We start from the raw sequence: 22669 nt of genomic DNA, 5'->3' as shown, positions 1-22669 counted from the left end.
TTTTTGCTTAGCATCAGGATATATGGGAAGAATCTTCATAATTGCCTCATTGATTCAAGAGCTTCATGTAATGTAATTCCATTATCAATAGCTCAAAGGTTGGGAGTTAATCCTCAACCCTCTAATCGAGTGGTGATACAGTTGGATAAAACAGACGTAAAAGTCATTGGTGTATTGAAAGATGTGCAGATACAGTTGACCCTAGGATTTAGGATGTTATTGACATACATGTGGTTGATATCCCAAAAACATATGGGTTACTTCTGAGTAGAGAATGGACGAAGTGTCTAAGAGGATGGTTTTCTACAGACTTCACTCAATTGTGGTTGCCATGGAAAGGATTGAACAATCAAATCAAGATAGATGTTAAGCCCAAACTAAAAATGATGATTACAAATTACAATGCTCCAAATGAGATAGCATTCTTACAATCTGATTTGGGTTCATACAAGGTGATGGCATTCAACACTATTCCAACCAATTCACCTCAAGATCAGAATGAAGAACCTAAGGGGTTAGTACTCAAAAGTGAAACTGTGATACAATTCATAGACAATATGGTGACTAATTTAAAATATTTAGGAGAGGGAGCTGATCCTAGGATCCTCCTCCTTCCAAGATTTTATTAGTTGCATAAAGTTAGTCACTTAGAATTTGAACATTCATCGTGTCAAGAAGCAGTGGCAAAGGTACTGACACACATAATGGAAAACAAGGATAAAAACACCTCAATAGATGAACTCACAGAAAGCCAAAATTCAATGAACTCATCCAACCTTGTTGAAAATATTGAAGATGAAAGGAAAGATCTAAACTTGTCATACAGTGATACCTCTTTAGATGGTGGAGGTTTGTCTTCTCCTCCTCTAGGGATGATTAAAGTCCAAAGAAGAAGATGATATGTGAAATGTAAAGGATGGACTTCAGTGGTCATTCATCCTGAACCTAAAGTTGAGGAAATCAAAGAGTTGATAGGGGAAATTCAAGATAAACAAGAAAAACACACACTTCCTCTATCCACTGATTATGAAGGGGACTCATCAAGTCCTACACAAGGAAAGTTACAATGGGTTCCTAAGAAATAGTCATTCAAGGCTCAAGTGAAAGATAAGTTAAGGATGAATAAGCATAAAGTCAGAAAACCCAAGGAAAATGCAATTTGGACACTCCACCTTGATGGTTCTAGGTGCAAAATGAGAGCCCGTGAAACTATCAAATTGGTCAACCCAAAAGATAGGTCTTTCTATGTCGCATATTGATTACAATTTAGATGCACTAACAATGCTATAGAATATGAGGTGTTAATTTGAGGACTTCTCTTTGCACTGGAGAAAGGAGTTATAGCTCTCATAATCAAAGGGGATTCTCAATTGGTTGTAGGACAAGTAAAATCCATATACTATAGAAAAGGGTATGGGATATATTGGATGACTTTGAAGCTTTAAACATCAAATTCATTCCAAGAAGAAAGAACATGGTACTAGATGTTCTCACCATCTCAACAAGTGCTTTATAGCTAGTTGAAAGAACCAAGTTGAATTTTTTTATAGTAGAATTGGTTGCTATTCCATCCATTCCTGATAATATCACCAACTTTCAGGTATTTCAAGATGATCAACATATACTTGAGTTTATCATGTGCAGTTGCCATTTTGAGGGACAAGAGATTGATGATACACCAGATGACAGACCTAAAGATGATGGGCTTGAAGATGAAGATGGGATTTTGATTTTAAAAACTAACACCATTCCAAAAGGAATGGTTGAACTTGAATGTATCTTTGATCGTGATGAATTGACACTCAATAGAAGGGTAACCCAAGAAAAGGGAATCGAAGAATGTGACTCATACAATTTGGGTAATGTTGAAGAACCAAGAATGGTATAGATAGGAAAAGTGTGCAACTCATAAGAAAGAGAAGACATGCTCAAGTTGCTCACTGAGTATAAGGATGTGATTGCTTGGAGCTATGAAGAGCTAAAGACTTATGATCCTAAGATTATCACACATGACATCCCACTAAAACCTGATGCCAAACCATTCTGGCAAAGACAAAGACCAGTAAATCCTATCATTGAACCACTGATCATGAAAGAAGTAAAGAAGTTACTAGATATTAAGATCATATTTCCTATCTGCCATTCGACATGGGTGGCCAATTTGGTTCTTGTATAAAAGAAGACTGGAGAGATTTGTCTTTGTGTTGACTTTTGTAACTTGAATCTAGCATCTCAGAAAGACAATTATCCTTTACCCTCACTACATGAGGTCTTACAAATCAAAAATGATTTCATTCCTTGATGGTTACTTGGTATATAATCAAGTGATGGTCGATGACGAAGATCATTTAAAGACTACTTTCACAACTAAGTGGGGAACTTTTTCTTACAAAAGAATGCCCTTTGGACTGATTAATGTAGAAGCTACATTTCAACAAGAAATGGATGAATCTTTCAAAGGATTGATTAATAGATGTATAGTCATCTATATGGATGACTTGACTATCTTTTCAAAAGATCGAAGTACCCACATTGCTGATCTAAGATAGTTATTCAATAGATGTCATAAATACGACATATCTCTCAATCCCAAGAAATGTTCATTTGACATTACTAAAGGAAAGATCTTGGGACATGTTATTTCTAAAGCCAGAATCTCCATTGATCCAGATAGAGTTAAATCCATTTTGAAGTTAGCACCTCCACACAGTCAGAAAGAACAGAAGTCTTTCTTCGAAAAGATAAACTTTGTACAAAAAATCATTAGTGGATTTGTAGAGATAGTCCATCCCCTTAATGATTTACTTAAAAAGGGGGCTAAGATAGAATGGGTTCCAGAGATAAAGAAGTTATTTGAAGATATCAAGGTTGCTATTTCAACAACTCCAGCTTCGGTGAGTCCTGATTACGAGTTGCCTTTCAAGATCAATTCCTTTGCTTTCAAACACTCTTGTGCAGGAATCCTAATACAGAAAAGGGAAAAGGAAGATGAAAGACCAATTGCTTTTATGAGTTGTCCTTTGAAGAATGTAGAGTTGAATTATTCAAACCTTGATAAACAATCCTTTACATTAATCAAGGCAATAAAGAAGTTCTGTCACTACATACTAAGAAGTAAGGTGTATGCAATTGTACCTGATCCAACAATAAAGATGATTTTAATGCAAAATGAACTCAGTGAAAGGAGAGGAAAGTGGATGGCCATACTTCAAGAATTTGATCTCAAAATTCAATCTATGAGATTAGTCAGAGGTCAAGGGTTGTCAAGAATGATAGTTGATAACTAGGATGGAAATGAAAAGGAATTCAACTTTGATGATGGAACGAATGGGGATGATTAGAATAAGATGGTTGTATCACAGGTTGACGTTAATCAAGGTGTGGTGACAGATGTATGGTATCAAGACATTTTTTATTGTCTTCTACAAGACTGATGTCATAGTTGGATATAAAGTTCACAACGTAGGGGACTTAAAATGAAGTGAAAATCTTATATGCTACATGACAACAAGTTGTATAAGAGAAACTATGAAGGGATTTATTTGAAGTGTTTTGGTTGTGAGGAAGAAAAAGAAGTCTCTAAACACTTTCATGATAAGTATGGTATAGGACATGGTTCGATAGAAGTAACAGCCTACATGATTCTAAGATTAGGCTATTTTTGGCCCTCTATATTCAAGGACACTTTCAAACATGTATGCTCTTGTCATATCTGTCAAACTAGTGCCAACAGAGAAAGGAACCCAACAATGCCCTTACAACAGGTGTACGAGATACACCCCTTCTCAAAGTGGGAATTGGATTTCATTGGTGTGGTCAACCCACCATCATCAACTGGACATACATTTATTCTCACTGCTACAAATTACTACACATGATGGAAAAAAGAAGAAACATTTAGAAATTGCACTGCTAAGGTGGTGACAAACTTTTTGAAAGAACATATTGTTACCTGATTTGGAATGCCATTTGCTCTTGTGTGTGATAATAGGTCTATGTTTGCGTCTACATTTCTGACCCAATGGGCATTTGAAAATCAATTCATTATCAAATTTTCTTTGAATTACTACCTGCAAGGAAATGGGGTAGCAGAATCTACAAACAAGAACTTGATCATAGTAATAAGATGATTACTTAAAGAAAATCCTAGGGATTGGCATATGCAACTCAAATATGCCTTATGGACAGATCGAGCGAGAGTCAAAAATGCTTTGGGGACTTCTCCATATTTTTTGGTCTATGGACAAGAGCTAGTGTTCCCACTTAATCTCAAAATTCTTGTTTTAAAGTTCATGAGTGGGTATGTTAAAAATCCTAACAAAGTACAAATTAGATTGATAAATCTTTTAGAGATGGATGAAAAATGAATAGCTACATTGGAACACATGGCTAAAAATTAGGCTATTGTGAAAAGATGGTTTGACAAGAGAGCCATGATCAAATCATTCAGGATTTTTGACCTTATTCTACTCTAGGATAAGGCGAAAGAAAAGTTGAGCAACCATACCAAGTTTCAATGCTTGTGGATGGGCCCTTATCAAACTGTAGAAATTCTAGGAGAAAACACTTTTAGGCTCAGTTCCTTACAGGGGGAATTTCTTCCCTTGCCCATAAATGGGCAGTTTCTCAAGCATTATTTTGAAGCTTGAAAGACAAAAAACAAAAAAAATAAAATTAGCTAGATTTTATTTCTACATTTAGCTTAGATTTTTATTTTTGCAAGTGTGTTTTCTTTCATGTTGAGTGTTTTCTTTTAGTCGTGTGTTTCTTTTCAAAGTTGTGTCAGTCCTAGGGGGTAAGGTGTACTTGAGATTTTCTCTTAACTTTTCACTAACCACTCTTTGGTTTTGATTTTAGGAAGAGGTATTTCTTTGTCAAAACATTTGGACAATTCTGTGTCTTATACCAATCGAGCAACTGACATTTCTTCTGGAAATAAGGGATTTTTAGTCTAGAAATTAGATGCCTAGACCAACAAGTTCTCAATATTTTGTAAATTTAAATATTTGATTATTTTAGGTGATGTTGAATTGAAGTCAAAGATGATGAGAGATGATCCAAACTTCAACTAGTTCAAACAAGAGGGGTTTCCTCGAAAGGTTACTAAGGTCATTGAGTGGCGTGAGAGTTTCTAAAAAGTTTTAAAAGAGGAATGCAAGGGGTGTTCACAAGAGATCAAATCCAAGAAATGACACCAATGTCCTGGTTACACAGTCTAAGTGTAGTCAGGATACAAAAAAACAATAAAAAAAAATTAAAAAAATTGAATTGAAAAAAAAGAAGCAAAAATTGGAAAAGTAAAAAAAAATTCAAAAAAAAATCATAAACAAGCACGCAAGCATGTGGGCAGAGTGCGCGCTGCACACCGATGCATGTACTGAGGCATGTCACGTACCTGACCCGATGTGGGGTTGGGGGTTATAAAAACCCCCCAACCCATCAAACACTTCACATTTTTTTGCTTTGCACGACCATAAACTTTAGGTATGACCAGTGCTTTACTTCCTTGGCACCATGCGCCACATCCCATGATGGTGCATGGCCACCCAAACACTATTCAATATCACATTTATAAAAAAAAAGTCAAGCACGAACACTTTTTCATTCTGCACAAGCCTGGCAGCACTATTCAAAAACTCTATGTCCCATTTCTGGCATCACGCCACAACTCGGTGCCACACCTTTGTTTTCTCCGCCGGCCACGTGCTCATAGTGTTGTCCATCTTGCTTTTTTCTGGCTGCATGCTCATAGTGCTACGCATTTTGTTTTCTCCATCGGTCATGTGCTCATAGCGCTACATGCCTTGATTTTTTTCTAGCCGTGCACTCATAGCATTGTGCACCTTTTTTTCTCCACCAATTGTGCACTCATAGCGCTGCATGCCTTGCTTTTTCTGGCTACGCGCTCATAGCACTGCGCACCTTGTTTTCTTTTTCGATCATGCGCTCATAGTGCTACGTGCTTTGTTTTGTTTTGGCCGTATGCTCATAATGCTGTGTGCCTTGCCTTCCACCAGCCATGCACTCATAGCGATGTGTGTCTTTGTTTTCTCCATCAGCTGTGCACTCATAGCACTATGTGCCTTGCTTTTTTTTACCACATGCTCATAGCTCTGCGTGCCTTGTTTTCTTTTTTGGTCATGTGCTCATAGTGTTGCACGCTTTGTTTTGTTCTGGTTGCATGCTCATAGCACTACACGCCCCTCCTTTGGCACCATGTGTGCTTCGCTCTTCACAAGTGCACACTAAGTTGTGCCACATTTTTTTCTTTTTCTTTTTTTTAATGTTTTAATGAACCCCCACACATTTTTATTATTATTATTTATTTTAAATTGTGAAAAAGCCAAAAATAGAAAAATATAAAAATATTAAAAACAAAACAAAAAAACAAATTTTAAAATAAAAATTTAAAAAAAAAAAAATATATATATATATATATATATATATATATATATATAATTTTAAAAATTATAAAATACCCAAATTGGGCATTTTGTTTCTTTTATGCTTAATTCATAGTTTTTGTGTCTTATCTTTGGACCAATAATGGTTTTTTCCTCACAATGTGCAAGTAATCAAATGGCATCTACATCTAGAGCAGCACCCAAACCTGTAGTCTTCAAATTCCAAGGCATACCCTTGAAGTCGAGATTCCGTGATGACCACATAGTGATTAGAGATACTGACCTTGGACACACAGACTTAAGAGAATTCCTAAGAATTTGCAACAAGCCAATAGAGAGGTCAGCCATGATGTCCGCATTGATCAATTATGGATTGGTGAACACAACATCACATCCCATGTTAGTATAGTCAGCTAATCCAATCATGGCCCTATCACAACATTTTGTTCTCGATGAAAGAATATTCAAGAGTGTAACTAGAGAGGTTGTGTTGGACTTAAGACTCAACAATATTGAGAGGGTCTTCCATCTCCCAAAAGTGCATCAGTTCATTAGACTTTCCTATGAAGCAGCTGAAAGATGGTATAGGGAACACCAGCAGGAGGCCATAGACATCATACAATCTTCTTATCTCATTGAGAAGCCTCCAATGGGAAAGATAATAGGCAAAGTAGATATGACCCAAGGATACATGAAGGAGGATATCAAGTACTCTATTATCTCTTGAGAAAAGTCATGGGCTTACTCATAGCGGGTCACCTTAGCACCTTCATGGTCAACTTCATTGAGACCATCAAATAGGAAAAGATACCACTAGATTGGGCCACCACACTAAGTGAAAACTTGTGTGAATAGTTGAGGATGGTGAAGGATAGGAAGAAGTTTTACATGACTTCTTACATGGTGTACCTACTCACAGAAAGGGTGACAAACTATCCCAATTTTTATAGGAGAAGTAGTATGCAGGATCCCAATGCCTGGCCATACAAAGTATACCCTCAATTGGTAAAGAGGAATCTCTCAGGGTAGAGAAAAGAGTATAGACTTTTGAATGATATGTTCACCTTTGCAATCATTTGATTCATCGAGGGAGACTATGGGAAGAGGTTATCCAATGAAGCCAAAACATAGGTCACAACTCTCAAAGCCTACTTCATCCAGTTCAAAACTTTCACCTATCTACAGGTAACTAGTGCCTCCATCAACCCTAAGAAGCTCCCAAGATACCCAAGTGACAAATTGGTGCTATTGGAGATATCTTAGCAAATTGAGTCAGCCTATGAGAAGATAAAGAGGCAACGAAGACATTGCTAGGCATGGCCATTGGTCATTGGACCATATTAGGTGAAGGGGAAGTAGGATATTCTGTCCTTCGAATGGGAGTGGGAAAACTATCCTCTTGAAAAATACAACTCTATCTAGCCATATTTTGACAATGTGATGAAAGTGGAGAGTCTAGTAGGAAGATACTTCCATCATGAGGATGCTATTGAAGATCACTAGATGAATGCCACAAATGACTACAATGTTCGCATTAGGGACTACTATAGGATGAATTTATATCTAGCAGAAAAATCTCTCTAGTTGAACATCCCTGATGAGATAAGGCAACAAGATTCTAAGGAGTTATTGGACCCCTTGTTCAACGTAGATAAAATTGGCAAAAAATGTATTCTAAATGCTGAGGTTGATAGGGAGGAGGCTGATGATATTAATCATCGAGCAAGGCATATCATCAGGATGACAAAGGATTGGATCAAGAAACCTTTTCCACTTGATCCAATTCCTGATACTATAATCTTCCATGCACATGCTTGCCTAGAAAGAGGTAGAGGAAGGAAAGTAACAATTCCTACTTTTGTAGCTCAATCTCCTATTAGGCCAAAAATAGTGTACTACCTTGATCACCCAATTGGATATTATCACCCTCTTGAAGGGAAGGGAAAGAACAAAAGAAAGAGGACCTCTCCTCAGAGGATTTAGATAGAACATGCACCTCCCCAGCAACAAGAATAGAGTCCACAAGGGTCCCAAGATACTAGAGCTACCCAAATCTAGGATGAACCATAGTTGCCTCTCATTGTGTCTACTCAACCAGAAGAGGGGGAGATTCCACAAGTCTCCATTCCTCTAATGCAAGAAGAGCCAAATTCTCCTTCTACCTCCAAGAAATAGAAGAAAAGGATTAAGATTTGGATGAAGAAAAGGCAAAGGATTAGTAGAAGATTATTGCCCAATCCATCTATTCCTGAAATTATTCTAGAGGGAGATGAAGAGGAGGAGGAACAAGTGCCCCTACAGGGAAGAACTTGGCTAGCTAGAGCCACAGAATTGCAAAGGAGAAAGAGTGCCATGGGTACCCTGCCATCCACTCAAGTAGAACCATTAGAGCTCTCTTCTTTAGAAGATGAAGTACAATAGTGGATGGATGAGAAAAGTGAAGAAAGTGATGATGTTTTCTCAATATTAGGTTTTGATTTCATGCTTGTAGGTACAGAGTTGATCACGAATAAGATTAGGAACACCCCTATAGGTGAATCTCAACAAGAAGACTAGACACAAATGATGCTAGATACATAGGGTCCTGATCTTACTCCTCCATCTCCACCACGAGTTACCATGGTAGAACAAGTAACAGTGACTCCCCCACCTTAGAGTTCAGAAGAAGAGCATGTTTATAAGGAACCATCATTAGAGGAGAGATTGGAACAAATGGCAACTGGTGAAGTGTCAAAGGGACAAATGGTTGAATATTCTCAACCACTTTCCCAAGACATTGAGGTTCGAGCTACAGGGTCTACCGAGACTACGACTATAGAAGGGGAACCCTCCCAATTGGAGATGACTTTAAGAAGGAGCAATAAAGGGAAAGAAGTTTTAGAACATACTCCTTTGTCATCAAGAGCCAAGTCCTAAGTAGGACGCATCCCTAGATGGATCCAGAAGGAGATAATGAGGAGTACTAAGCCTCAATTTGGTGCTTTAGAGGAAGACATTTGTGACATTATAGAGATCTTGAACACACCTGAGTCTCCATCATATGAGGCAATGCCATTGGCATTTGTCATCACCATACGAAACCAAGATTTATTTACACAAGTGGCTCTCCCTCCTAAAGGCACAGATGCAGAAGGCCTTAGCCTCAAAGACTATGAGTTAAAGGATGTTATGTTGGGAAGGCCTACATGGGATTCAGCTTGATAGATTATGACTATGGGAGTTAAAGAGGTCCTCAAGTTAGAATAGGGCTCATTTCATTTCATGTAAAGAGGTCTCTATTTTTGACACATAAAGGGCTCATGTATCCAATTAACGGAGTCCCTCTAAGCACCATATTAATTATCAATCTGTATATATTTAGTTTATTTTAATGTTTTAAAAGCATTTTATTGCATGAAGATATCTCTCACTCTCAACACAAATGGAGGAGATGATTTCTTTTAAATACCCCATTGTGAAATATAACAAGGGTCGTCGTTATTATGCAATAAAATTATACTTTTGGTGCTCGCATTTGGAGTGTAGTGATTCTTGCCTGAATGTGTCATTATTTTATGAATTCTATTCATGAAATTGTGATTGAGCCAAAGGTTTATTGTGTTATTTTTTGTTGTGTGATCTTTTAGTTCTAGTGTTTGGTATAGATTTACGAATTTTGCTGACATAATGAGCTTGAGAAGAAATCATCAAATTGTATTTGCATAGCTTTTTGTCTCACATGAGAACACTTTCCATGGCCTTGCGATTTGATGAAAGGTGAAATATCATACAATTGTTAAAGTTTCTCATAGAAAATTGCATCAGTGGATTCTAGGAAGCACTGCTCCTATTTTCATTAGTTTCCTACTGATTTCTTCAAAAGTTTAACTCGCAGCATGTTATTTTCTATAGCTTAAGTCTGTTTAGGATTTCATTTCATGTTATTTGTTTTCAATTTTTTAATTTGATTTGCTAACCCCCTATTTAGAATAGGAACTCATTTTAGTTGCACTATTAGAATTGCATTCATTGAAAACCCAAGAAAATACAAAAATATTGTTCTTTTGTGTATTATTTTGAGACAGCAAATAGATTTACTTCAGTCTAAGATCATAATAGAACTAGCAAAGGCCTCCCCGTGAACAATCACATTTATCTTCAACTAAGCGGATTTTGGTACATCGTAAGAAAAATACTGAACCTTGGAGCTGATCCTAAAAGATTAGCTTTTTAAGAGAGGAATTGTTTAATGGATTCCTTCCATTGACCTCATGCATAATGACCACCCAACAAGACCCTTCTAAACCTTGGATGCAGTAAGGAAAACATTTGAACCCCTCATTGCATAACTGGATGTGGAGAAAATAGGGCCTTAACATTCATTTTGATTGGTCTCAAAGGAAATTTGATTCCTGACTCAACAACCATTGATCCATTACTATGCACATTTCAAGAGCCAAACCACCCACAACAACAACTCCTATAGAGGATGAATTGAGAAGCCCTCCTTCACTCATGATCTATGATGCATCCACAATAGATGCACGAAGGCTCCCATAGAAGGAATCTTGGAAATAATTTGTGAGGTGGCCATCTAACCTCATGTTATTGTTATGGAGACAAGCACAACATAGTTGAAGACACTTGTCCTTTCACTCTCCCATAGTAATTTGCAAGTTCATTTTCTTCCTTCACTCTTCCATAGCTGCATTTTTTCTTTGATACCACATGAAGTGTTAGAGAATGAATTTATTGTACATCAAAAAAAAAATACAAACCATCATTATTCAAATTATTCAATCAGATACATATAATGCCAAACACAAATGCTTATAAAGTATTATTTTCCTATAAATAAGTATCTAAAATTTTCTTATGGAGTAATAATTCCCCAAAAAAACTACTTTATTATTTTATTTTATTTAACCTAGAATGAACCTAAATTAATGTAATACACCAATACCACTCTATTGTGTACTCATGTTTGGTAGATGATTTTTCAAGCAACTAAAGAGACATTAGTCACACTTGGAGGAGTTGCGAAATTTCAGAAGAAAGGTTGTCTCATGTGTAGACATGTAGTTAGTGATTTTTATATTTGAGGAGGAATTGTTCCTAGAATACTTGAGGAGACATTAGACACAATTAGAGGGGATGTGATTTTTTAAATGGAAGCTGTCTCATGTGCAACACGAGAGGTGGCATTAGACACTTAGTGGATATTTAATTTTTTGGAGGAAATGTGTCCAATTGTGCATGGAGGGTGGGAATATTTTTATCTTCTCTCATGTTGTGCAAATGATTTCATATTCTATAGTCAAGAGATTGACCAATGTTGTCACTACAATGCTTCTTGGGTGGGAAAGGGACTAGCGAAGACATTTCATTGAAGTCTCTAGAAAGGTTGGGTTCAAAACCCCTACAATGTTCTATTCTTGGTTGGATTGATGTATTAAGGTAGGGAATGTTGGAGTTTTACATTTACATAAGTTACTTTTATTTAGTTTAGTATGGTTATAAACTTTGAAACTATTTTTGGAACTGTTGTCAATTAAAGGCAAATTCTTTGAATAGAAAATAAAATCAATCAATTAAATTTTTCTACTTCTGCACTATCAACAAATGTCATTGCTAAACCTATTTAAAGCACACACACACACACGCGTGCGCGCACACATACACACACACACACAAAGCTCTCTAATTGTTTAGTGTACACATATTCCCTCCTAATGTGCCTTTTACTTTAGTTTCCTTGGATATTTAATACATAATTTTAAAAAATCAAGTAACATAGTCATTTAGAAAGAACAATAAATCATTTAAACGTGGACATAAACCAAAATTAAAAAAACTAGTGCATGCTATATTCCATTAACATATTCTTGTACCAAGTAATTTAGTTTACATGTCTAATATAGACAATAATTGATTAATATTTATTTTATTTTTATTTTTACAAAATGTAACATCCTCTTACATGACCTTACTATTCTACCCTCCCCTATCTCTATTTTATAATTTCCTATTATATGTCACCTACATTTATTTATTTATTACGATATTCTTACAACTCAAACCTTTATAAGTTTCATCTTTTAGATGAAATGGTAGGATCCATTACTCTTAATGAAAAAGTTTGAATTCTTCTAAATTTTGAGAAATTGATTCTTATACATATTAAGGTTTCTTTATGAAAGTCTATAATTTTTATTTTTTTAAGTTATATTTTATAGCATTGTCTATGTGTTTTTTGTAAATTCAATAAATTATTGAAACAAAGATATGTACACAATTTACTTAAAATGAAGAAGGTTCTATTTTCATCCAATTATATTTCATAAAGTTGGAATTTTTTCTTTGAAGTTAAAACCAAATTTGATGGTTGAATTCTCTCAATAAATTTCACGTTAAATCCAATAATCTATCACTTAAGAAATACCTTCTCAAGTACTAATTGTTTTTTTTTAACATCATTTATCCTTTGATGAGAAGTAGATTTAATACTTATGATTTGAAAATTTAATATTTGAAGCTCTAAATTATTACACATTAAAAAAATGTTAAAAACCTTGCTACTAATAGAAACATTAGAGCAAATATGTGAAGGGTGCATTTTAGAAAGAAAAACAACAATTAGAAAAAATGCACCATTGAAAAATGTTTAGTCTAATTTGTGCAGATAAATGCAAACACCTTAATTTGGTGGCTTTTAAAGATTTTATAAAGAATACACTAACTAAACATGGTTGTATTTCTAAAACATAAGTATGACATTTTAATTATTTATTTCTTAACTCAAAATTCCAATTTAAAAAAGTGGGTGATATATCAAACAAATAAGAATAAATAGAGGTAAAATGTATTTTAAAAATTTTCTTGAATTTTTGCAAGGCTTGTGAAATATCTAAGTTGTTTACAATTAAGTACACATTTCATCAAAATGGCGTGGTTAGAAAGAAAGAAGAAAATAATTATAGACATGGAAAAAAGTTTCATTTATTGAAAAATCTAGTAATTTAGAGTGACGAATCTTTAAAAAAATAAAAATTATTCACAATATTTTACATCACTAAAATTTTGTAGGTATTTTTGGTGAATCTTTGAAAATCATATCTTAAAGAAACTAAATTCTTTTGGAACTAAGTAGGGGCTTGAAGGTGGAATGACCGATACATTTAAGGTTCGGACTATATATTATTTAATCATCACTTGGTTTAAAATATTATCTTACAATCTTCATTATGTGCCATAGAGTAAATATTCACATAACTTGGAATGTTCACGAGTTACAAAATTTCTTTTTGGTAATTGATCTTCATAGAGATCAACCTAAAGTACCTAATAATTATGATCTCTTATTGACAAATCAATTTATATTTCTAAAATAATTCATAAATTTAGGTGAATCTAATATAATATAATCTAATCATGTCTGGGATACTTTGGAAATGATTCTAGTTGAACTTTTAATAAAATAATCATTGACCAATTCAAATAAGACTAAAATATACTATTGCAACAATGTGGCTATTCAAGCCACTTTACAACATGAATTCTTGGCAGAAGTTTGTATACCCAAATTTGAATTGTTAGTTAATTGGTGAATATTCAATACATAAAAAATCATTGATATTGAAGTCTAGACATTTTTTGTATGAGTTTTAGATATGATTGTAGCATGTGCAATCTACATGGTGGATTGATGTCTAACAAAGAATGTTAATAACATGATTATAGGATGTGCATGAGGTGGTAAAATTGTAGTGTTCCTCACATGAGAGTGTTTGAATGCGTAAAATGTGTACATGCATCCAAAGTTAATTAAAAAGTAAATGGATAGCATGAGAGATAAAAAAAACTATAATTATTTTCAAATACCTAGCTTTGCAATTATTTTCCCACTAAGACTAAATGTTGAATTTTAAACAACCAACTCCCATGGATACTATTTAAGGGGAGGAATTTTCCTCCCCATAATTAGACCCTCCCCTAATACCAATGTTAGACCAAATGTATTCAATTCTTCCTTTGTGGTTGTCTTAGGGATTCTACTACCTACTTGTAACAAAGATGATAATGAAAAGAACAAGGTTTCTTGCAGTATAACACCCTTTGTCCTATCAAATACTACTCTATGTTAGAAGGTTGTTGAAAGTATAAACACAACTTTTTAGAATAAAACTTCCTATAGTAATACCCTTTTTCATGCCAAAAATGTCATTGGTCAGAAGTATGTGGAAGAGAGATTAAAAAATAAAATTGGAAGGGGGTCCTTGATGGACCCATAAATGATATGTTGGAGTTGATGGTAGTTTTCTTCATCCAAATCAAGGAGGGAACATAGATTATTTTGCCTAAGAATCTTATGAGCAAGATTGCTTTATTTTTTCATCTTACACTCATTGGAAGATTTTTCTCTTTTAGGCCATTTATTGATATGGTCAAAAGATGGGTTATTGTAGGATAGAAGGTAAAAGGGAGTGTGGAAATCTTTTCTATGTCATCCAATCTCTTTTTGTGCACATTTATTATTGAGAAAGACAAATTTTTAATCCTTTTAGACTCTTGGGATTATTTAAAACATGTATTAACTCTCTCAAGATGGAAACTAAGGTTTGACCCTTTTGTAGAGATTAATTGTATGACACCAATTTGGGTTAGGATGCCTGGTCTCCCACTTGCATTTTGTGAAAAGAAACTTTTCCATTAGTTATGTAATTCATTTGATTTCTTTGTTAATGTTTCTATTAACAAATATATTCCCACCTTTGTGTCCCTAAAATCTTAATGGGTGAAAGGACTCAACCCCTTGTCTATGAAAATGTCACTCTTTACTATAAAAATTATGCTAAGAAAGACTATACTATTATTTAATGTAAAGTCCAAGCCCTTAAGGATCCTAGGCTTAAGAGTAAAAATCTACTCTAACCTAAGTGGAAAAACCCTCCTCTAGCTACTTCTAGTTTAGATCATCATAAAAATTGTGGTGGACTTACATCCTTTACCTCTAATGTGAAAATAATCCCTTCTACCCCTAATATGTAGATAAACTCTTATGTAGTGAATGATGAATATTCCTTCTTGGACATGATCCTATCCCTATTGCAATCTCTTGTGTATCCCAACAAGAAGGAAAATATACCTCAATGGGCATCATGTATTTTTAGTTGAAATGGATAATTTAAGATCAAATACCATCTGCAAGGCATGTACCAAATAAGATGGAGATGTTTGGAAGCTATGCACAAATTTATACGAATACTACTTCAAATCTTGAAGCTATAATGTGTCCCCACAACTTCAATTGTGTAGAGGGAACCCTTAGAGACACAAAGATGAAATGGACATGTCTCCACCTTGTTTCCTTTAAAGGAGACGACACATGGACATCTCCTCGTACACTTCTAAGAAAATCCAAAAATTAATAGGAGATGGATTTGTTTACCATTATTTTTGAAGAAAATATAAGATTCATATAAGTAAAATAAATATTTGCACCTAATGCATGTAAAACATGAGTACCCTTTGCTTGTTTGCTGTTGTAGAAAGCTTTTCATCATAGATTAATGTAGATTCTTGATATGTAATCAAACCATAGCTCTCCATTACCGCATATGCAAAATTTGATATTACAACCAGTCTAACTTTGGAAGGGAATATGGAGTCCCAAAATATTTGTGTTACATTTTAGAAACATAATCATAAGACATGTAACTAAAATTTAAAATTTTAAAGATGCCAACAATAGTAGCATCATTGCAGACTAGTGCAATAAATGTAGATTGATTATGGACTATATACTACCATAATTGATTTTTTCTCTATAGTACTCTATGTATATACTTTCAATTTAATTAGAGAAATTTTTTTAAAAACTATCTTAGAGGAAAAGCTTGTTTCTTATTCAAATTATCTAAAAATGGCAACATATAAAGTTTCTACTTAATAAAAATTACTATATATTGACATGTATTATTATAAATTTAGAAATGAAAGTTTATTTTCATATAATTAATTTTTTTACTACATTGATATAATGAATAACAAAAGTTCTACAATGAAGATTTTCTTTTAGATCAGAGACTCAATTATTGATTGAGAAGGGCAAAAAAGTGGAAGTATTGTGACCATTTTGAGATTATGATAGGCTTTATTTTTAGGCATCTTTTTTATGATTGTGATTTTGAATAAATTTTTTTGGACCAAATATATAAGATTTCCACAATTCATGATTCAATTTTTTGATATTACTTTTACATTTTATTACATTTAAATTTTTCATAAAAAGTTAAACACTCAAATCCAAAAGAAGGAATACATCTATAGAGTTATTGCTTACTAATACTTTCTATCTTGGAGGCTATTCCTACAAGGTGCAATCATTTTAGTTCTTAATTTATCACCTTCATTTTATGATAATTCAAAGGAAAATCTTTTTGTATTTTTTGCAGTGGATAAATTCCTTATCCAGTTTCCTTTCCCACCAAATTGACTAATTTAGTGCAACATAATGTTTATGAGGACTTTATAATACTTCATAGAAATTGTCACATGGCAAGCCAATCCTCTTTTATTTGTTTGATCAGCATAAGGTCTAAAACAATTTGGAAGAAAAAGATCTCAAATTTCTTAATCATTTTTAGTTTGATGTAGATTCAAACTTGAATATTAATAATGTGGTTGAGATTTCTTCCATTAATGCCCCTATATCAATGATTTAACTCTCTGTAGAGAAAGCTAAGAATGAAATTCTTATGTTAAAAATAACAATAAACCAAGATTAAATTAAATGTTTGAAATTAAAAATTATTGTAAGCTTTGACATTCACCTATATGACTTATTGTATCAAAGATAAATGAAGTGGAAAAATATATGAGATTTTCAACTACTCTAAGGATTCTCTAGAAGTTGAATTGATCCCCCAAAATGGGTGTTAAACTAGAAAAGAAAGCTACCATAATGATATTATGGGAAAAAATATACAAGCCACCTTGAACCAAAAATTATAGGCTTTAGTTGTCACTTGTCCCTTTCTAGGTTTTGTGGAATATGTTGTATGTTTTCAACTCTTAAGTTTTACCATGATCCTTTTTTATATATCATTATCGATTATTGTAAATCACTCCTAGATAATTCATTTTTTTGAGCTAGTTGAATAATAGAAGGGAGGGGGGGAGGGGGAGGTGGGGGGGGGGGGGGGGGGGGGGGGTAGCGGGGGTAATCAGTTATTCTAAAGAAATTTTCGTGACCTTAGTTATTTTTGTGAATACCTAAAGAAATTAGAAAATTGTAAGAACATGAAAGAACAAAACATAAAACAACATGAACACTAGAATCTAGATGGAGACCTAAGATGGGAAAATCTATGCAAAAATCAATTCTCATGAAGAGAATACCAATTAAGGTTATTTTTAAAGAGGCCCACTGCTAATTTTCATACTTCAAGTAAGAATCACTTTTAGTAGGGTCATTATTGGATGGGCTAGCTATGCAAAAATTAATAAGGCTCATGTCCAATATAAAGAGGTTCACTTCTATAATAAATGAGAATAATCCACCACTAAAATCAATATCACCAATAATTACCAAAATATAGAAATTATATCATAGTATTCTAATAGTCACACAAACCTACATATTCATCAAAATATAGATATTATTTTTCATATTTTCATTTATTTCTCATTCTAAATTAGAGTGTTCAACAGTCACTCTGCAATAGCTGATCTATTTGTTTTTTTTTCTTATTTTCTTGTTGATTTATGTGATGTCTAATCCTTGATAAAAAGTAATTGTTTCCTTAAATTGTGTGTCACTTATGTGAATGATGTAAAAGTAGAAACAATTGAGGGTGATGCTAGGAATGTGTTGTGCAATGTTGAGGAGGAACATGTTGTAGAGATGTTAGTGGTGGACAAAGAGCTCTCAAAGAGTACTATTTTTTATCAAAAATTCCCTTTTCATTCCTCCATTGTTATGGAAATTATTTCAAAATTAATATTATATGTGCTAATTATGGGCCTCTGAATTAACCACACACTTCAACATGATCCTTACATGAAACATCTCAAAATGAACATGTGATTGTTCATCTGCAATGATCTAACAAATTGATCTATTGCCTTCTAACTAGATGGATTCTACTATCCACTCTCAGAATTGAGAGATCAACAACTAGACCACTAGTATAAAGGATTTTAATCTATATGAAATGAAATATTAAACTAAATGATGAGCATCTCAATCTAAGAATAAAATAAGAAAATTAATCTAGATGTATCATTATACCTATATGAGAAGGCTAAGTGATAAAGCTATGAATGCAAAGTGCTTGAGTAAAAATTTGGCATTACTTTGATACTTTTCATGTGTATCCTCTAAAATGAGGAGTTGAAGTTTTCTTAAATAGAATCCTAGAATTTGGTCAACAATCAAGATCAAATAGAATCAACAATCGAGATTGAAGATGAGATTCAGTTAGAATAGAAAATCCCCTTGTGAAAAGGAAGTTAACTGTTCACTTCTGAGTGTAATAATGAGTTGACTGATCTAATTCCTTTTCTAATTGCAGTTCACTTATTATTTCCAATTTTGAATTAGAGAGAGAATTTGGAAAAGATATCTCATTTAAAAAGGTTAAATATGACCTTGTAATTGAGTAATCTAATTAATTGAATAATTAAATTCAATAGTTAGAACGAGGATATTTAATTAAATCAAATATATTTAATTCCTCATGTATATTAGCTAAAGGGGTGAATTCAATTTAATTAAAGTACTAGGACTTGTAATCAAATTAATTCAATTAATAGGTTTAATTTAGCTAATTCAATTAGTATTTAAGAATTAAATGAAGTATGTGACTAATGTAGATTAGGGATATTCTACATTTGACACTTAGGTCAAGTAGAGATTATCGAAATTGAAATTGCCTAGTACAATAGGACTTTACATTAGATTGATAGACTGAAATTGGTTTAGAATATCAATGTGCCAATTTAGGGGTATTACATTTGCCCCTCTTTGAATAAATGTGCAAGCAACACATTTGATTCAAACAAAATTAGAAGTCTAAGAATATAGACCAAGAAGTGAGATTGGTTCTGAGATTGATGACATAGAGACCAATTGATGAGCCTCTTAAGGTTATCTCTAGAATGAATCATAGCCTTAGGGAATCTAGATAGAACACCTAGATACCAATATGAAAGAACAAAGATTATAAAACTTCACAAAATTGTTCCCAGAACAAGACTCAATTCTCAAGAGTCAAGGTTAGATTGCCCCAATACCTATCCATTAGAAGATGATAAGATCAATCATGATCCATAGAATTATCCCCATAACGAATCTTAATCCTTAGGAGTCAAGGATAGATTGCCCTAATACCTATCCATTAAATAGTGATTGAAAGCAAGAGTTTAGAATTATCTCCAAAATGAAGCTTAGTTCTCAATAAGAATTAGGACTATCTCCAAAACGAAGCTTAATCCTCTAGAGTCCAAATAGAACACCTGAATATTAGTCCATAAAAGATAAAAAGACCTAATCATGAGTCATAGAATCATCCCCAGAATGAGGCTTGATCCTTAGGAGCCAGGGTTAGATTGCCCCGATACTTGTCCATCAAACTATGATATGGGTTGTTATAAGTGTGATCAATTGATCAAAAGATGAGATAGATGACATATGATAACAGATTGGGGGAAACAAAGATGCCCCAAGTGATGAGATGCCCCTACTGATTAGGACATAATGTTCAGATTGAGTTGAAGCTAGTTTTAAAAGATTCAATGATGTAATCATCCTACCCCTTGGGAGAGAAATCAAAAGATGACACACTAGAACAATGATGTGGAGCCATAGATTGGAAGACATGTGTGTGACCAAAGATTTAGAAGAATGTAAAATAGATTAGAAGAGCATGAACAAAATTTGGAGTGATTTTGAGGTCCAAAAGACCAAGTTTGACTTTGGTTGACCAAAGTTGACTAGAGTTGACTTTGTTAGAGTAAATAATTAATTATTAATTATTTATTCTATTGCTTAAGCTTACTTAGGTCATGCATTTATTTAATATTTCATATTTAATGCATGTAGTGGTTAGTTGTTGACAACTCGGGAGTTTTCTCCTTTTTTAGCATATTCCACTTTTTGTGGATGTGTGCTGAGTTGTCAATCTTATCTTCTACCTCCTTCCAGCTTGTTCTACAAGCTTCCTGGAGCTCTTTATATTCGGGCTCTCTCTCATTGTAATAATATCAAATCATAACATCATTTCTTATTGTAAATACATTTTCTCATTGTGTTTGCATTCATGGTGTCTCTCATGTCCGTTTAGGGTTTTTGCCCGTGCTCCATGCTCTCCCCTTCTATGGCTTCTCTTTGACAGGTTCGCATGCAGGTGATCTTGGCATCTTCAGAGTTGGCTTTCCTCAACTCCAACATGGTATCAGAGCCTTCCTGCTGTTGCTTCGTTGAGGAAATTTTGAAGCCGTGATTTGAAGTCACAAACCCTAGTTTGTTTGTGCAATTTTTTCTTCAAATCAGGGGATCAGCGAATTTTTGGAGCACTTTGGGCCCAAACGGACATCACCATTGGATCCGGAAGGCCGTTTGCATTCAGGATTCATATAAAACTTGTCATTTTTGGAGACAGGGCAATTTTGGCGATTTTTTGAGGCTTCCAGGGTCGCTGCCGTACGAATCGTACGGACGTAGAGCGTAAAAAATTTTTAAAAAAAAAAGGGTTTACGGGCGCACTGCCGCCGCGCCACCCGCGCGTCGCCCGCAGCGGCCGTAGCAGGCAGCGCCGCCCGTGCTCCACCGCGGCCCGGCCGCCTCCTGGCTGCCGCCCTCCGCCGGCGGCGCCTCTCCAGCTCTCAGCCCGCGCTCCGCCGTGGCCCGGTCTCCTCCCGATTTCGCCGCCCCTGCGGCCGCCTCCGCCTGACAACTCTGCCCGCCAGCTGTGCAGCCGAGTCAGCGACCATTCAGCCGCCTCTGCACAGTCAGCGACACGTGGCATCTTCTGCCGCGTCCTGTGACTGACACGTGGTAGGCGTGCCACGTGGCACATTGCAACGTGGCCCCTGCCATGTCATCATCTGTACTGCCATGTGGCAATGCCACGTGGCACTCTTTTTTGCTGCGACGGCCACCAAACCGTCAAATTTAATCGCATGACTTGCTGACATCAGCGCTGCATCATCATCCTTGCTTGCACTCTCCTTCAAGTTCTCTTTTGGACCTACTTGTGGTTTTTTGGCCATAACTCTTGCATACGGAGGTATTTTTCTGATCCGAAAGAAGTGCCAGAAAGCTGGTTCCGAGACGGAGATTTTGGTGTAGGTATTTTTAGGTTTTGATGTTTTTTTATTGCTCATTTTTTCTGTTGAAGTCTGAAGTCTTGTTTTTGACTCCGGCATGCATATCTTTTGCGTCCCATGTCAGTTTTTTTGAAAACTTTATATTTCTGGAAAGCTGGTTCTGTGTTCTTTTCAGAAATGTAGTCCTTTTTCTTTGTTTTTGGCCTCTGCTCTTTCTATCATAGTTTTGGCATTTTTTCTCTATGGTGGATATTTTGAGTGTTTTAGGCCCGAGGATCATTTTCCTGGCATGGTTTGCTTTCTTTTCGGCTGTACTTTCTTTTGGTTCAGCTCTTTTTCAGTTCTGATCATTGTAGCTATGCTTTTGAACCACTTTTCTATTTCGCACTGAGATAAACTGTCACTTTTGTCTTTCGGGAGTCATGAACGTTGTTTTGAGTTAGGTGTACTTGCACTATTTCATAAAGCACCATGGGGGGGATTATTGTTTTCTATTTTAGGCATTCTCCCTTTGTCAAGTGAGTGTCCCTTCCACGATATTATCCCCATGCAGAGTCAGTTAGACCGTGTCTTTATCGGTGTCTGTACTTCTTTTCCTCTTTCCTCGTTCTTGGTTCGTTTGCAGGAGATTTTGGCTCACCTTCTCAGTTGCCTGTCATCACACCCCGTCTGCATTAAGGGGGGGTTATGCTGTGTTCTAATGCATCCATGGTTCAATGGTTCGATAGTGTGAACTATGTATTTAGTGGTTGATCCTATATACAAGGCGATTGCAGTGGCTGGCTACCTATGCATTTCGGTGAGATGGATCATCTACCATATAGACATGCTCAGTTCATGCCTTCTTCTTCCATGGAGGTTTCTTCAGATCAACAGTTTGACAGATTTGCGGTTCTTCATGCTTCAGTGATGCTACTTCTTCATGATCACTCTTTGTTCCTGTTTTAGGGGACAAT

General features: G+C 35.0%; 1 pseudogene; it reads right to left on the bottom strand.

Moving 5' to 3' along the window:
- The window catches only part of LOC149552146 (aminopeptidase M1-B-like), an 86569-nt pseudogene extending 65106 nt beyond the window's left edge, over positions 1 to 21463 (bottom strand).
- Positions 21464 to 22669: the final 1206 nt, after the last annotated feature.

The sequence above is a fragment of the Cupressus sempervirens genome, chromosome 6 (genome assembly GCF_028749045.1).
Source record: "Cupressus sempervirens isolate cs-2001-9-10 chromosome 6, ASM2874904v1, whole genome shotgun sequence".
Lineage (NCBI taxonomy): Eukaryota > Viridiplantae > Streptophyta > Pinopsida > Cupressales > Cupressaceae > Cupressus > Cupressus sempervirens.
Note: the sequence above shows the minus strand (reverse complement) of the source record. Positions and strands in the feature narration are given on the sequence as shown.